Here is a 19,061-nt window from a genome sequence, read left to right on the forward strand (position 1 = left end):
GGTGCTTTTTACATGCCACCAGCACGGGAGCCGGGCAGGCGGCACTGGCAATGACCACATTTGAATGGTGCTTTTTACGTGCCACCGACACAGGAGCCAGTCAGGCGGCACTAGCAATGATCACACTCAAATGGCACTTTTTATGTGCCACTGGCATGGGTGCCAGTCAGGCAGTATTGGCATTGGCCATGACAATGACTTTACTCGACTCAATAGGTCTTCGCAAGCACAGTTTATTGCCCAATGACTGAAAGGTAGTCTTAAATGGGCCAGTTATGTTGCACTGGCATAGGCCACAATTACGGTCTCACTTGGCTTGCCGGGTCTTACTGTCAAGACAGGCATCCAGCCGTAAAAACCTTACCTAAGTATACAGTAGAGCAGGGTGCAGTCTTGTGGGTTGCCAGCTCCTGTCAAATTGTCCAACCCATGCCAGCATGGAAGATGGACGTTAAATGATGTTGATGATGATGATGACAAACTGCACGTGATGACAAAACACATAGACCTCAATATCATTGGAAATAGATAGCTATATTTATTGACTGATACAGTTATGTAAGTCTATAACTGTACCTTTCATATATACATGGATGTATGCCTATATACATAAATACATACATATACATACACACACACACACACACACACACACACATACACACATATATATATATATATATATATATACATATATACATATATAATGCAAGAGAGTTAGGGGTTGAGGATTCAACCCACTAAGGGATATATACATATATATATATATATATGTATACATATATATACACACATATATTTACATATATACTTGTATATATGTGTGTCTAAAAATATATATGTATATATACATATATATATATATATATATATATATATATATATATATATATGTTATATATATGTGTGTGTGTGTGTGTGTGAGTAGCAATATAACCACAGTAAAGCATATCAGTAATATATTTTACATAGTGCAAACATTATACATGCAGGTATGCACGTACACACATGCACACACACAATTACAGGGTGTGGCATATATATTTACTCATTATATTTAAACATAAATCATACACTTCAGTTGAGAAAAGGTTAAGGGTTATAAGGAAAGGAGAATGTGGCCATTTTGAATTGTAACTATTGTCAACAAATAAAACAATCTGTAAACTTTCATTAATCAAAACTTAAAACGTTTTTTTAAATTTTATGATAAAATGCATGATGTGTAAGTATATACGCCACATCAGGTATATTTATTTTTGTTCTTTTTCTTGATTATATACTACAAACTATCAGCAAATTTTATCAAAAAATTTCTGTATTCTGTACAACCTAGTTTCTGACACTGATACAAAAGAACAATATCAAAAACCAGGCTGTTGATGTATTACAAAACTTTGTGACCATTTTCTGCTCCTCTTGGTCTTTCATACTTGTTTCACACCTTTTCTGCACAATACGAAAAATAGCACGAACACAAAGACACAGTGAGAATATCCATAAGCTGATGCTCACATACACATAGTCAAATTTATACACACGTATACATGGCTGCACATAAATTTTTGCTCACATTCAGTTTAGCCTTGTTCAACCATTACATGCACATTAGCTGTGATTCCATTGGTTATTATTTACAACTGCAGCTTCAAACAACCTAAACTGCTTATATCCATTTTGATTGGTTAAAGTCTATTTTGGGGTACAACTAGGACCAAAATACATAACTAACATAGCAGCAAAACAATACAGTCTGGTCACATGACTGATTTCAACTAATCAAATGACATATTTCTCTATGTTTCTTAACCTTCTTAGCATTTAAACTAGCCATTTCCTACAGGAATATTTTATTGGTTTTATGTTCAAATCAGCCAGGTGCAGCCTCTCACCCCTATCCTACAGTATCATATTAAACCAAGGGTCAGTGAACCAGGGCAAATTACCCCAAGTGGGGTAAAAATGAAATTCTTGGGTGTAATGAGGACTCATTAGACATAAGTAAAATTACATAAAAAACATGTTCCTTGTAATGACAAAAATGTTTCTTCCGACAACATTGTATCTGTTCAATGTAATGAACGTGTAAATAGATTCACATAAATAAATTCAATAAACCTTCTGAATTCTAAGAATCTATTATTTTCTTCCTTTCAAATCAAGGGGGTAACATCGGTGTAAATATATATATATATTGGGGTAATTGGTTGAAAAGGTTCCCCCACCCTAGTTCTAAACAAATACAATCACATCAAAATCTCAAAGCCACGAGATAATGCATGATTATTTAAAAACAATGTGAATAAATAAGCATTGCATTTGACAGAGTAACTTGGATGCTAAAAGGCTTAAACAAACTCTTTGTCATTTTGAATCTTGCTATAGCAATAAATAGATCTGGAATATGATCACTAAGTTCTTTTCCAGTTCCTACCAGGTACATTATCAACGTAAATGGTATTCACAACTCATATGCATACACTTTTTGATGCAACCTCATGCAAACACAAACGCAATCAAGAGACAGGTTTTATTAAAAACATTATACACAGTCTTTGATATATTGTAGTAATTGCATTCATAAAAACTTTTCTCAAATATGAACTCGTACATTTTTGAGTTCAAATTCTGCTGAGGTTGACTTTGCCTTTCATCCTTTCAGGGTTGATAAAATAAGTACGAGTTGAGCACTGGGGTCGATGTAATCAACTTACCCCCTCCCACAAAACTGTTAGCCTTGTGCCAAAATTTGAAAATAATATATAAATATATATATATATATATATGGCTGATTCTTATGTTGGGTCTACGTTTAGCAAATTCCTATTGTAGTATTTCCATGTCTCTTTCTTTTTAACATCAATGAGAGCAAATATGCCATTATCATTTCATATACACATCTCCCCAATGAGATCTCAATTTTCTCTTGTGCACAACCTAGCACTTCTGAACACCTCACAATTCTGATTCGCACATTGCAAAATATATGCAAGGTTATTTTCTTTCTGCTCCTCTCTCTCTCTCTCTCTCTCTCTCTCTGTGCTAAATATACTTGATGTTTTGTTTCTCTTATCTTCTTCATAGTTTGTTTTTTATGTAACCCCTCTTCTTGTAGTATATCCAAGTTTGGAAGAAGTAGATGACTCTATCAACAGCAGTATTTCACTTCAATGTCACCTTCCACAAGGTTGGGACCTTGCGCCAGTCACACATTTGGTTTGAGGCCTTAGCAGGTTGTCTCATAGAAAATCCCAATTTTCTTCCATGTTACAGGTCTCTCTCTCCTCTTCCTTCTCTTCAAATGCTTCAACTTATGCATATCTGAAATGCTGATAGTTTGATGGCTCTTTAAGCTTCCATATCTTTCTTCTCTAAACTCTGTATCCATCTAGATCTTCTTCTAAAGTTACTAATCATTAACTTGTACTTGATAGCACATTCTTCAAAAACCAACCATCTGTCTTATTTTCTGTAGAGAATGAAGCCTGTTTGGTTCATGAGTTTGCTTGTGTGATACATGATCAGGAAGCTGGCTGATTTCCTGAAGATAGTGTTGCAAATCTTTAGACGATTTGCATCACAGAACTTCAAGAGCCTTGATCCCTCCTCATTCCTTAATACCATATCCATAGCTGTCATGTACAGTTTGGAAGATCTCATCATTTAGTCCAACATGTGCATTAAAGTCACAAGTAACAATAATGAGGACACTGTCATTCATCATTGAAGTAGTCTGTAGAAGGATCACATAGAAGTGGTCTTTTGATTGATTGGCCTGCTTTGCTGCAGTATGTATACAGAGATCAGAATTACTGTCAAATTAAGCAGAAATCTGGCAGAATCATTAGTACACCATGCAAAATGCTTAATGGCATTTCATATGTTTTTATGTTCCGAGTTCAAATTCTGCTGAGGTTAACTTTGCCTCCCATCATTTCAAAGTCAATAAATTAGATAAATACTAGTTGAGGACTGAGACTGATGTAATAGACTAGCCTCCTTCCACAAAATTTCAGGCTTTTTGCCTATAGAAGAAAGAGTATTACTGTCAAATTGCCAATAGTTAGTCTAAACTTAATTATCCTATCATTCACTTTCAATATCTCAATTACTTTATCTATTCATTCCTCAGCTATTAATATACCTATACCATCCACTTCATTGCTGCTACCAACCCAGAAAAATTTGTTCTGTTGTTCTTTACCAGTGAGGGCTTTGGCTAAAAACCATTTTTTAAAAATCTTATCTTTCATACAAAGCATACATCAACTCCCCTAACACACCTGATCTACCTTTCAGTATGATAACATTGATGGTGGCAGCTCTAAAACTATACTACATGTAAAATATATAAATATATAGATATGTATATATGTATATATATATATATATATATATATATATATATATAATGTGAGAGAGTTAGGGGTTGGGGGTTCAACCCACTAAGGGATAGTATCTATCCAGTATACTGCTGGGAGGGTACCCAATTATTGCTACACTAGTGCTATACTAGGTGCAGTCCCACATGCTATACCTTCATTTTTCATTTATGTATTCTTTATTATTATTTTTTTTTTCCTGCTGTACCCTTATTTTTATTTTTGTTCTTATTTTTATTTTTATTTTGATTTTAATTCTATTTTTATTTCTATCTTATTTTTGCTGTTGTTTTTCTTCTGGTCTCTACCACACCTCTGTTTTTACCTCTTGCTCTACATTTGTATGAAACTCTTTGTGAATCTCTGAAGAGGCCTAGTGGTTCGGGCATGTAACCCCATTTCAAAATGTTGTCCAATAATCACTCCGGAAAGGAATATTCGGATAGAATGGGGCTTGCTAAAACTAGGCCGAAACAGCTGTAAGATTAAACTTCTGTTCATCCTCTAATTCCTTATGTACTTTGTACTTCTATATGTAAACCAGGTTGGCAAAATAACATAGTCTGCCATGAACACCTGTGCTTTGGTTCTTTCTTTCTTTTTCTTTCTTTTTTTGTCACTTTTGCTATGAATTAAATTAATGAATTCAACGGGATACACCATCTGCAAGTAGTTGGGTTCAGCATATTATCCTCCATTTTCTAACTGTTTTATATATATATATATATATATATATATATATATATATATATATATATTTGCAAGACAAGGAATCTTGTCTTGCAAAGTTATTTGGTGACCCTGCTAGTGCAGGTGTCACTTAAGAAGCACCCAGTTCACACTGTAAAGTGGTTGGCATTTGGAAGGGCATCCAGTTGTAAAAACTATGCCAAAACAGACACAGTAGCATGGTGCAGGCTCCTGCATGGCCAGCCCCTGTCAAACCATCGAACTTATGCCAGCAAGGAAGGAGGACGTTAAACAATGATGATGATGGTGATTATATATATATATATATATATATATATATATATATATATATATGTCTATATATAGATCAAAGTTGTTGTTAGCAAATAAGCAGGTAAAATTCACTTTCCATCAAGTAAATGTAGGAAAGGTGCTGCATCCAGTGCAAGCTGTAGACGCATAAGAGGTGCAGTAGAATCACAGATAGGTTAACAGAGAGAGTCATCTTTGTATGTGGCAGATGCACAAGAACAATAAGCACTAAGGACACATAGGAATTAGATTCTCTTAAATGCCCAGGAGGCTCCCACAAGACTGTAAATAGTTTCTGTTACCTAGGTGATCAAATTAGCAGTGGTGGAGGATGCTCTGAAAGTATTATTGCTAGAATAAGAATAGGATGGAAGAAGTTCAGAGAACTATTACCTCTGTTGGCAACAAAAAGACTCTTGCTCAGAGTGAAAGGCAGGTTATATGATGTTTGTATATGATTGGCATTGTTGATGGATTCTCATACTATACTAAGTACAACAGAGTATAAAGAGTAGCTATAGCTGGAATAAATATTTATATTAGGTACAAAAGAGTATAAATACTAAGTATAGTTGAAATAGCAAATTTATACTAGGTGCAGTACAAAATGTGGAGGGATATAGCTTAGTAGTTCAGGTGTTGCACTCATGATCATAAGATTGTGGCTTTGATTCCTGGACCAGTGTATTCTTGAGCAAAACACTTCATTTCACATTGCTCCAGTTCACTCAGCTGGCAAAAACAAGTAATCTTGCAACAGGCTGGTGTCCCATCCAGGAGGAAATTATATCGCCACAGAATCCAGGAAACCGGCCTTATGAGCCTTATCGCTCAGGAAGGGCTTTTGATCTTTGACAATACAAAATAAACACTAACTATAGTTGACTTAGATATTTTATACTCGATACGATACAATATAAATCGTAGGTATCATTGAAACAGGTGTTTTATACTACGTACAATAGAGTATAAATACTAATTATAATTAAAATAGGTATTTTGTACTAGGTACAATATAAACACTTGCTATAGTTGAAGCAGATGTTTTATACTTGGTAGAATATAGTGAAAATATTTGACAGGTAAAGCTGGTAATAGTCACAGATATGTTCCTATCTTATTAGAACTCAATACATATCACAGTTTATGAAGCCTTTTTTGATCACTTGACATAAGTAAAGTAAGAAAGTAGATAATCACCAAGTTTAAAAGAAAGGGGAGATAATTTCAACAGTTTCTTTATAGGTTAGCTAAGGTTTTAATCTTATTTTTTTGTTTGTTTATTATCGTGATGTTTTATACTTACCATATACCAGCCTGATGTCCTACTAATAGGCATACGGGAATAAGAAAAATGGCGGGGGGGGGGGGGTCGAAGGGATATTACGGTACACAGAAATTTAAATACTTATGGCCCTGCTATTAATGAGGCTTGAAGTTATCATTACATACATCATCATCATCGTCATAAACCCCACCAACACTGACACCATCACCACCACCAGCCATCATTACTAGCACCACCACCACCATGAACACCACTTCACAATCACATGGTTCTGAGTTCAGTCTCACCATGTGATAGCTTGGGCAGGTGTCTTCTACTATGGCTTTGGGCCAACCAAAGCCTTGTGAGTGGATTTGGTAGATGGAAACTGGAAGCCTGTCATCCATATATATATGTATAAATGTGTGTGTGTGTCTTTGTATGTCCCCCCACCACCACCACACTATCACTTGACAACTGATGTTAGCATACTTATGTCCCCGTAACTAAGCAGTTTGGCAAAAGATACTGATAGAATAAGTACTAGGCTTACAAAGAATAAGTTCTGAGTTTGATTTCTTCAACTAAAAAGCCCTTTAAGGCAGTGCTCCAGCATGGCCGCACTGCCTTACTCTTACTTGGAGCACAAGTAAGAGAGTAAAGGAGTAAAGAGTACCATCTTACAACAAAATGTGATAAAATAAATTAAAAAAACTGATTTGGATATTTCAGGAAGAGAAATGAAAAACAAATATCACAATTGATCAATAAAAAAAACATCATAATTTTGATAATATTGTGTGATGGTGTGGTCTTCTTTATCAAAAGGGGGAGGGGGCAATTTGATGGTGTGTTGAAGTTAAAGCGTGTATGCGTCGGCGGGTAAAAAGGATTTGTTGATTTCTCACAATCAGCAGGCACATATAAAACACATTTGGCTGTGAATACACCAGTGTGTAAGAATAGGGGACAAAAATAATTAGTTCAATGTATTTATTGATTGTCTATTACTAAGGGTGTTCACTAGGTCTTGTCCATTATCAATAAATAAATCTATTATTTCTAATTAGAAACCAACAGCAACGAGTGAAACAAATTAGGTACCAGATGGAACAGAACAACAATTAAGACAATAATAAATATTGATCAAACCAAATAATCTTCCTCAACTTCTTACCGTTGTTTCACTTTTGTTTATTTGGAAGATAAGTTTCAATCAATCAATAAATAGTAAGCTGAAATTCCATCTAAACCAGCAATTCTTAAACATGGTCCATAAGACTTGACTCCTAGGTCATATAATTTTTTTTTTCTTTTTTTGGCGGGGGGGGGGGGGGGGTCCACATAAGCAAAATGGTAACCTGGAGATCCACAGTAATATTTTATGGGCCCATGAAAGGTTTTGATTAAGATGTATTTATTGCAAGAAACAGCCAAATCATCATCATCACTTAGTGTCTGCCTTCCATGCTGGCATGGGATGGATGGTTTGACAGGAACCAGCTAGGTAGAAGACTGCACCAGACTTCTGTCTCTGTTTTGGCATGGATTTTACAGCTGGATACCCTTCTTAACATCATCCATCTCGCAGAGTGGACAAAGGGCTTTTTACATGACACCAACACAGGCAAGGTCAGTTTTGGCATGGTTTCTATAGTTGGATGCCCTTCCAAATGCCAGCCACTTTACAATGTTGACTGGATGCTTTTTATGTGGCATCAGCACTGGAAAGGTTACCAAGTAACTTGCAAGACAAGGAATCTTGGAGAGGGGAATGGGCATTGGAGGTGATCTTGTGTTAGACAAAATGTTAGAGACTTTTTCTAATGTTATACATAGTTTAACATGTTTCCAGCCACTGAAACATGTTCTCTCAGAGAGTTCTATTGCAAGCCTATACAAGTGAACATGTGAAAATCAAAATAGCAATTTTCAAAGAAATATCATTAAAACTAGTTTTTAAACATTGAATGTCTAGTGGGGTCCACAGGATAGTAATCAATGATAGTATCATAAGATAGTAATCAAGAGAGTCCATAGATAACAAATGGTTGAGGACTACTGCAACTCACTATTATTGTTGCTGAGTAAGTCAAACAGTTGCACTGTTTTTGATACACAGAACAGATGACTAACCACATATGCATGGTATGTTCAGTGGTAACAAGCCACATATATATGTAGTATTTATAACAGTAACTCTCTCTCTCTCTCCCTCCCTCTCTCTCTCTCTCTCTCTCTCTCTCTCTCTCTCTCTCTCTCTCTGTGTTCTGCATAGTATAGGTGTAGGTATGGGTGTAAGGTTTAGAAGTTTGCCTCACAGCCATGTGTTCTCAGGTTCAGTACCACTTCATGGTGTCATGTACAAGTATCTTCTACTATACTACTATAGCCCCAGGATGACCAGTACCTTGTCAGTAAATTTGATTGATGGAAACTGTGTATGTGTGCACGTATACACACACACACAACATATCATGAATGAGGGAAACGCTGGAAAATGGATTTAGCCAGAATCTTTATTCAGCACAATGATCATTTTGACCCATCCTGCATCTGTCCCTTACAGGTGGGATATAGTACATCTGGTTACGTTATACCCAAAGTCTGAATAATTATTTATATATGTATACACACACACACACACGTATTTAATATATATATATATAGATAAGTAACAAGGATGTACAGGTGTCAATACATTATGGCCATTTCAAGGCTAATAACGCAGCATCCAGTGTTCTAACAAGGCACCTATATATATATATATATATATATATATATATATATATATATATATATATATATAGAGAGAGAGAGAGAGAGAGAGAGAGAGAGACATAGAAGTATTTGATTGCAGTGTATGCACAAAGGATCCAGGCATATTAGAGTGAAGTACACTGCAACTATTGGGTAAACAGAATGATACAAATCAGGCAGTTAAGTAATCCATTTTCATAGAACAGGAATGTATCGAGGAAGGGAAGTCACTGCCATTTGGTAATCTGCAACTCTAGTAATGTCCAAAAGTATCCGATGATGAATAGAACCTTAAGCATGGTGTAAAAGCATAATAAAAACAGATGCGTTGGGTTGATGATCTTTTGATGAATTAACATGTTACTGTTCACTTTTTTTATTTGGTAAACCTGATGAGTTCAGGGTTGCTTAACATATTATATAATCTTTTAGATGTCGTGCATACTACAAACTGACTGTGCCCTGTTTACATCAGAATAAGGACTCTTAACAGGAACAATTGCATCAATACCAGATAACTCATTTGTTAATTTTTATTATATGTATGTATGTATGTATGTATGTATGTATGTATGTATGAATGTATGCATGAATGCATGTATGTGTTTGTGTTTGTCCTCTCACTTCTTATATTCTATGCAATATACAGAATTCCAGCATCTTTTCAGATGTTGATGTTGCAGACAGCCAGCAGGCTTTGTTAGAAATTATTGGCAACAGAAGCAGCATCAATACCAAAAGGTAATCTTTATAGCCAGCTCCACTTGGACACCTTATTAGAACACCAAATACTATGTTATTAGCCGTGAGAGATTCTCTTATATAGGCATTTGGTGCATAAAAGCACACACATAGATCATAGCAGACAAAATTCATCATTATCATCATTGTTTAAGGTCTGCTTTCCATGCTGGCATGGGTTGGACGGTTTGACTGAGGGCTGGAAAGCCAGAAGGCTGCACCAGGCTCCAGTCTGATCTGGCAAGGTTTCTACAGCTGGATGCCCTGGATGCCCTTCCTAACACCAACCACTCCAAGAGTGTAGTAAGGTGCTTTTTATGTGTCACCGGCACGAGGGCCAGTCAGGCAGCACTGGCATCGACCATGCTTGAATGGTGCTTTTTACATCTGTCGCTAATAATTAATTTTTAATAAGCCAGCTGTGACATCAGCATCTGAAAAGATGATGAAATTCTATATATCGTAGCAGTAAGATCTGGTTATCATGCAGTCACCTGGTCCTCCTTACTGATAAGTTCCAATAGAACAAAGTCATGTGATATGGGAATTCCAGTGCCAATGACAGACCAATTTCATCTGTTATGATCTATGTGTGTGCTTTTATGCATCAACTGCCTATATGAAAGATCCTTTGAGGCTAATAATGCAGTATTAAGTGTTCTAACATGGCACTCATATATATATGTACATATATATATATATATATATATATATATATATATATATATATATATATATATATATATCCCATGCCAGTATGGCAAGCAGATATTAAACGATGATGATAATGATGATACACACACACACACATACACAATAGGTTTCTTACAGTTTCTGAATACCAATTCCACTCACAAGACATCGGTCAACCTAAGATTTTAGTAAAAAACACTGAACAACTGTGCCATGTAGTTGGAATGAACTCTGAAGAATATGGTTGTGAAGAGAACTTCTTAACCATCTGGACAAAGCTGCATCTAACTCAATGTAAATGACAGACTGTATAAGACATGTATGAATAAGAAACTGTGACATTATGGATAGGGTCAAGTTGACTCAGGTGGGATAGAAATGAGGCAACTGGGAAGCTGTTTAGGAAAGATGTCAGCAGACACGTGACAGAAAGGTAGGTGATATGATTGAATGATGAGAGTTGTTAGTCGTGGTGGTAACAGAAAGGCTAGTTAGGTAGTGGAAGACCAAAGAAAACATGAAGTAAATGTGAAGAGGTGTGAAATTAGGTTGTCAGGCTCCCTACAAATGAAATAACAAAAAACTAAGTGGTGTAATAATGATATGTATCATAGTACTGCAGACTCATCCAACCTATGTGGACATGAGGAAAAGTATAGTCAATCCAGTTGTGTTGCTGTCTAACATGGTACAATAGAGTGACTGCAGTGCCACACCCACTTCACAGTTGAATGGTTAGCAGCAGAAAATGCATTGATGTATAACGATCACCAAACAATGTACAAATGTCCAAATTTAAAAAAAAAAGTCTTTTAGCCATGCTGTCATGAGAAAATACAAATGTATAAATAAAATTAATATGATTAGATTATTAATATTTAATTAATAAAACATAAATAAGGTGAGTGGTATAGAAGGGAAGTAAACTTCAGATGAACTGTCCCTGACCTGATTTTGAATCCAATTGTCACCTTTCATATCATTTGTATTAAGTAGGGCCCCAATATCACTATATCAGATGTTCAACAGCAACACACTGACATATTGTGACGAATAAGAAGAAATCAATACTTATATATAATTGGTTCTAGCAATGCATAATTAAAATTGTATACACATACATTATAACATCAATTTATAATTAACACTAGCTAATTAATATGTATAATTAATAATATGAATATATAAGAAATTTAGTCACTATACTGTTGAGTATATGTGTTGTTAATTCATAAATATCTTTTATCTTTTACTTGTTCCAGTCATTAGACTGTGGCCATGCTGAGGCACCACCTTGAAGAATGTTTAGTCAAATGAATTGCCCTCAGGACTTATTTTTTAAAATCATGGTACTTATTCCATAGGTTTCTTAGATGGAACTGCTAAGACACAGGGACATAAACATGCCAACACTGGTCGTCAAGTCGTGTTGGGGGATAAACACACACACACACACATACAGACAATGGATTTCTTTCAATTTACATCTGCCAAATCCACTCACAAGGCTTTGGTCAACTCAAAGCTATTATAGAAGACATGAACCCATGGCATCATGCAGTGGGACTGAACTCTCTCTCTCTCTCTTCCTCACTCTATGTATATATGTGCACACACACACGCATACATACATACATGTATATATATATATATATATATATATATATATATATATATATATATATAACATAAATAATATATAATTATATGCATATATCCATACATATATGTACATAGCGACATCTATATGTATGCATACAAGCATATATGGGTACAGGACATCACAAAAAACGTTAAACACAATGAGAAACGAAAACATAAAGATGAGGACAGAAAACGACCTTTTTTCCGAACAATGAAAAAAACAGAGAAATGAGACATGCAACATAAAGAATATTACCCATCTTCAGTTGTCCTTGCTCCAACTACTCCGCGTTTTGAAGGCAAGGACAATACGTGACTTCGTTGGAGCAGTCCTTCCCGCAAACAAATTAATTAACATTTAGAAATTTTAGACAGTGAGAACAAGACAGGACAGTGACAACAAACTTTAAGGGCCGTTAGGCCAAGACGATAGAAAAATTATTATTTTTTTGAACGAGAAGTTAGATGTGAATGAGAGAGAGAAAAATTCACGTCTTTTCTGTAGGAAAGCAGGAAGTAGAAAGAAAGAATCCCTTTCGTCATGTGTCAGCGATGAGAGGGTCAAAGAGGAGGAGTGAGAGAGGGAACAGTGAAAGGAAGAGAAGAATCGGGGAGGGTTGGGAGAGAAAAATAGAAAGGATGAAGAACAAGAGAGGAAAAATAATCCAGAATCCTTGTCTGGTACCAGATCAATCCCAAAATCTATTCAGTTCGTGCCAGTCACAAGGCCAAACATCCCTGAAAGTTTCATATGAATCCATCCAGCAGTTCTTGAGATATCTTGCCCACGGACAAACAAACAAAGAAACACGACTGAAAACAATACCTCTCCCTTTGCTAAGGTGGAGGTAATAAATAATACATATGTTATATATATAATTATATATACAACACAGCATTAGTAAATAGCACGTGTGTATCATTAATGTAGTAAATACCATTAAATTATTACATCCTACATACAACCATAACCTAAAAATACAATAATTACATTCAATATAGAATCATTACATTCTCTTTTACTCGTTTCAGTCCTTTGACTGTGGCCATGCTGGAGCACCCACTTTAGTCGAGCAAATCGACCCCAGGACTTATTCTTTAGAAGCCTAGTACTTATTCTATCGGTCTCTTTTGCCGAACCGCTAAGTTACGGGGACATAAACACGCCAGCATCGGTTGTCAAGCGATGTTGGGGGGACAAACACAGACACACAAACACACACATATATATATACATATATACGACGGGCTTCTTTCAGTTTCCGTCTACCAAATCCACTCACAAGGCTTTGGTCGGCCCGAGGCTATAGTAGAAGACACTTGCCCAAGATGCCACGCAGTGGGACTGAACCCGGGACCATGTGGTTGGTAAGCAAGCTACTTACCACGCAGCCACTCCTACGCCTAATTAAAACATAGAATATGGGGTATGCAGATATTATGAAAATACCTCACAGAGTACAGGCTGCCCTTTGGCAAGGCATAACACCCATTCAGCCACCCTGCCAAGGATACGGCAAAGTCATAGGACTGCAGCATCATGAACTGTGAAGATGTAGTGGAAGAGCTCAACTGAGCCAATGATACATCTTACATTGATGCTTAATGGAGGAACCCTAAAAGACCAACCATCAGGATCACCAAGCTCTACCGCGAGAGTAACTGCAACACATCCATAGTGGGATGTCCATGGTTGTGTGATGTTATCAGCTAATGAACAATTCACTATACTCAAGCTCCCAATCCAAATTCATATTAATGGAACTGGATGGTGACAGAGAGTCATGGAAATCTGCAAAAGCAGCCAAAAAAAAAAATATATATAATGTAAACAGTGTATAAAGTCAACAAGTCCCAGTGGTCTATAATGCTAATAAGTGGCGGGGAGCTGCCTGGAGGGCTATCTTCAGCTGCATAAATAAATAGAATATTTAATCAGTTGGACATGTTAATATAATTTTTCTCAAATTCTCTAATGGAGCAAGAAGAGGGAGAAAGTCCATGTTGCTACTAATGTAACTCAGAATATACTACACTTCTAAGAACTGTATGATGTTTGTTAGGGTCATAGCTTGTAAAGGATTGTGGTTCCTTTTTAATTTATTAATCTTTCTTTATCAACTACCAAATCTAAGGCTAAGGGACAGTGCCTGTTTAGAATGGATAGACATATATATATATACATAGAGAGAGAGAGAGAGAGAGTGAAATGAATTTAATCGAACAAATCGAGCCCAAGACCTATTTTTTAAAGCCTAGTACTTATTTTATAGAATAGTTTTGCCGAACCGCTAAGTTACACGAACATAAACACACCAGCACCGTTTGTCAAGCGGTGATGGGGTGGGGGCAAACAGACACAAACATATATATATATGACGGGCTTCTTGCAGTTTCAGTCTACAAAATTTACTCACAAGGATTTGGTCGACCTGAGACTATAGAAGGCACTTGCCCAAAGTGCTACACAGTGGGAACCATGTGGTTCTTACCACACAACCACACCTATTTATAAGACTATACTGTACAATGAGTCTTCTTTTATTTAGAGATAATATATTTAAGACCACATTTTGCAATGTGTCTTTTCATTTTTAAGACGGTAACGATTCGTTTAAAGGTGATTTCGCTGCTGTTTCTAATAATACATAAAGTTACAACATAAAATCACCAAGGGTGTTTCGGTTTAGGCACCCCTATACCTTAAGTCATCAAACACTAAACAAAAATCCAAGGTGTATGAAAGTGAATTAATCTCCGTTTATCTCTGTTCTTAATCTCACATTACCAGGTCCGTTTGGTAATACACCACGTAAATCCTACTAACGAGGGTTTAAAATACTGGTTATCTCCCTTGTATATAACTGTGTCTTTGCTACCTCATTCATTGCACTTTGTTATTGTTGCTTTGTAAATAATTCTCGTGAAACAGGTTGGAAATAAATATATGTTACAGTGAATGGTGGAGAATCATGACTTCATTTTAAAAACAATTTGAAATGCTTGAAAGCTCTATTGTAAACAGGAAATACCGAATCGACAGCAAAATATTAATTTTTTTCTTTTTATTTTACTAAAACTGAAAAAACGAAAAAGCAACGAGTATTACGCGGAAACATTCCAGTGATTTATAAATATCTGATTAAAACCTACATTAAAAAATATAAATTTTACGATATGATTATGTGTAAGAGGCAGTTGCATACTTACACAATTTACACCATCTAAATGGTATTCGTAAAAAATTTCATTAATAAAAATATTCATATTCATGAAAAGTACGAGGAAAATTGGTGTGCCAGAGTCAGCAATAATTCCATTTTAAAAGCGTGTATATTGTGAAAAAAAATCACATTTAGCTAACTTTAAAATATTTAATTAGAAACAGTATTAAAAATATTTAATTAGAAACAGTATTAAAAAAAACATTAATTATATGATATAATGAGGCGTAAGAAAGATTAATAACAAAGGTGAAGGTAAACTTTTGTTTTCGTTTTGATAGTTCAGGTAAACCAGGTTTTTTTTTATTTTTATACAATGTCCATTTTCATAGGAAATTACGCCGCGATTCTCCATTTATCATACCGCGCAAACACACACATGCACGCACACATGCTGTAGAGCAAGTAATTGTAAATTAACATTGCTGAGTTTTAAAAAGAAAAACAATCTACGTACCTGTTTGTACGAGACTTACATACAAAATAACAGGATTGCATTATAAATGTCCCATATCTATATTGTTATAAAGGCAATATAACCTTTACTACTTATGAGCTGAAGATAACTGATAAAGTTAAACCTTACATCCAAAGTCAGAAACAAGAATTGTCTAATACAAAAATGGCGGAATACTTTACAGGGAAATAACTCTAATATTATTTAGTTAGAAGTTGTTGCCCTTGAACTACGAGCCTGGTTACTCTATCAAATTCAATGCTTATTTTTTCTGATTGTATTGAACTAATGATGCATTATCTTGTAGCTTCGAGATTCTATGATGTGATTGTTTATTTTGAGAATGACATTGTAGGGAGACTGGATCTGACTTCTCTGAACATAAAACAGGTAGAATATTTTGGGTCTGATATGGCTGATTTAAATGCTAAAGAGTTAAGATGTAGGCTATGTTATTTCAACGCTAAGGTACGTTTGGTTTTGATTCTTCTACACAGAAGAAACAAGAACCCCCCCCCCAAAAAAAAAAAAAAATTATGTACATTACTTACGTAGAGACACGGTCTCAAATTTTAAGTAAGACACCAAGTCGAATATATTGACCCTAGTAACGGAAGTATGAAAGCAAAGTTGACTGTAATGAGTTTTGAATTCAAAATGTTATGATTAATTACGTAATAACTACCGCAACAAATTTTCTTAATGTTGTTCTAATGAATTGTCAGTCATTACCCATTGACTAATATCATGTTTCTTTCTCCATCACTACATTATCATTTCTTGCTAACTTTTGAATATTCTCTGTATACCTTTACAATAACTTAACTCTAAAAACATTGAAGACGCTAGTACAACATTCAGTCTTTATTCACGATAAATCTATGTCTTCTTTAATGAGTCTAATGTCAGTAAACAGTTAGACAACGTTTTGTTGGGGAAGGCTAATAATACAGAAATAACGTATAGCGCTGCAGACATATAACTAAACCCACTAAAGGAAATATTGTTAATGATGATCAGACTTAGTCCACACCATCTTCTGTTTCTTTTTGTTCCTTATGTCTTTAATAAATATAATTAACTAAAATTCCGGCGTTGTTTCCCATACCTTTCTCCACCAGAGACTTAGGTGATGATTGTTATATAGTCAGGCTCCATCAAATTATTTGGTCCACTCCATATGTTAGTGTCTATTTTACTGATATCGCCCTACATGTGTTTTGCTATCGTACATTGCTGATCTTAACTAAATCACCAGCCAACTTTGGCTACCGTCTTCCCATTAATAATAATAATGATAATAATAATAATAATAATAATAATAATAATAATAAATATTCAAACAAATACATAACAAAAACACCAGGACTTACAAATATATATAACATACAGAAAATTGCACTACTGGGTACTGCACACATTCTACGCAAAACACTTTCAATACAGTAAACATAAGAGCACCACAGCAAACCACAGCACATACCCAAGGCGCACAGAGCTGCGCTCGGTAGTGAAGTGAAAGCACGTTATAAAAATAAAACTACTGAATAATAATAATAATAATAATAATAATAATAATAATAATAATAATAATAATAATAATCCTTTCTACTATAGGCACAAGGCCTGAAATTTGGGGAAGGGAACAAGTCGATCATATCGACTCCAGTGTTTCTCTGGTACTTAATTTATAGACCTCAACGGAATCTGTACTCAGAACGTAGCGACGGGCGAAATACCGCTAAGCATTTCGTCTAGCATGCTAACGATTCTCCCAGCTCAATAATAATTATAATAATAATGGAGTCACCTGTCGAAGAGGACCTGCACAAATGATTTGTTTATAGTGATCAAATGTTTGCGCTGTCCATCAGCTCACTCTCTCCATCAAATCGACGTCACCTGAACAGGCGCACGGTGTACCACGTGTCAGGCATCGAAGAGATTGTAGAGCAACGTGAGATGAAGTGTTTTGCTCAAGAACACAACGCACCACTTGGTCTAGGAATTGAAACCACGATATCGATATCTTGAGTGCAACACCCTAACCATTAGGCCATGCGCCCTCAGTAATAATAATAATAATAATAATAATAATAATAATAAGAAGAAGAAGAAGAAGAAGAAGAAGAAGAAGAAGAAGAGTGTTCGTTCAGCATCCTTGAACAACCCTTATTCAGGGATCTTTTGAGCGGGATGGGCTAATTGACCTGAAGAAAATTCTAATTGGGCCCTACCTACAAGGTGATGCGCTGTTTATCTTGTTAGGTACATGCATCACATATGGTTGTGATGCATGTACCTAGTGTATCCTTATCAGACGGGTAGTCATGATGGGTATATTGGACTTCGTATATCTGTACCCCAGTGTCATGTTGATGGCATGCGCTGCTCTCTCAGTCAGTAATAATAATATTCGTAGTATGAAGACAAACCACAGAGAGTGGCTGAATGGGAGGCCTACAAAATCTTGTGGCATTTCCCAATCCAAACGGACCAGGTGCTTCAACACAACAAGCCGGACCTAGTGGTGGTGAACGCATGTGCTCTATAAGTGATGTTGTGTACCCCTCTGACCCACGAATAGTTAAGAAGGAAGGTGAAAAAAATAGACATATACAGTCCTCTTAAATACGTCATACCTCAACTGTGAAAAATGAAAAATGTGATGATAGTGTCAGTTATTGTTAGATCCTTGGGTACAGTATCAGAAGGCATCAACAAGAATATAAGGAAATGGGAATAGAGAACCCAGTAGAGCTGTTGCAAAAATTTGCCTTCTTGGCAATGCCAGAATTATCAGGAAAGTATTAGATGGTTGAAAAGAACAGATATGCAGATAGCAAACCTGCTACTCATGCAAGACTTCAGGAGTTCCAACACACCCTGAA

The 19,061-nt window shown here is 35.7% G+C and overlaps 1 protein-coding gene across 3 annotated transcripts in view; it reads right to left on the minus strand.

The window, feature by feature from the left end:
• LOC106878795 (transmembrane protein 220) overlaps window positions 1-19,061 on the minus strand; it is a 45,559-nt gene that overhangs the window by 17,355 nt on the left and 9,143 nt on the right. Inside the window, exon 1 of one of the 3 annotated variants that reach the window (XM_014928133.3) lies at window positions 16,171-16,352. The exons of the other annotated variants lie outside the window; for them this stretch is intronic. The gene's annotated coding sequence lies outside the window, so the exon portion shown is untranslated. Of the gene's footprint in view, window positions 1-16,170; window positions 16,353-19,061 lie in introns of those variants that run through there. 3 annotated transcript variants of the gene reach the window in all.

This window comes from Octopus bimaculoides, chromosome 6, assembly GCF_046866305.1.
Source record: "Octopus bimaculoides isolate indiv1 chromosome 6, ASM4686630v1, whole genome shotgun sequence".
Classification (NCBI taxonomy): Eukaryota; Metazoa; Mollusca; class Cephalopoda; order Octopoda; family Octopodidae; genus Octopus; species Octopus bimaculoides.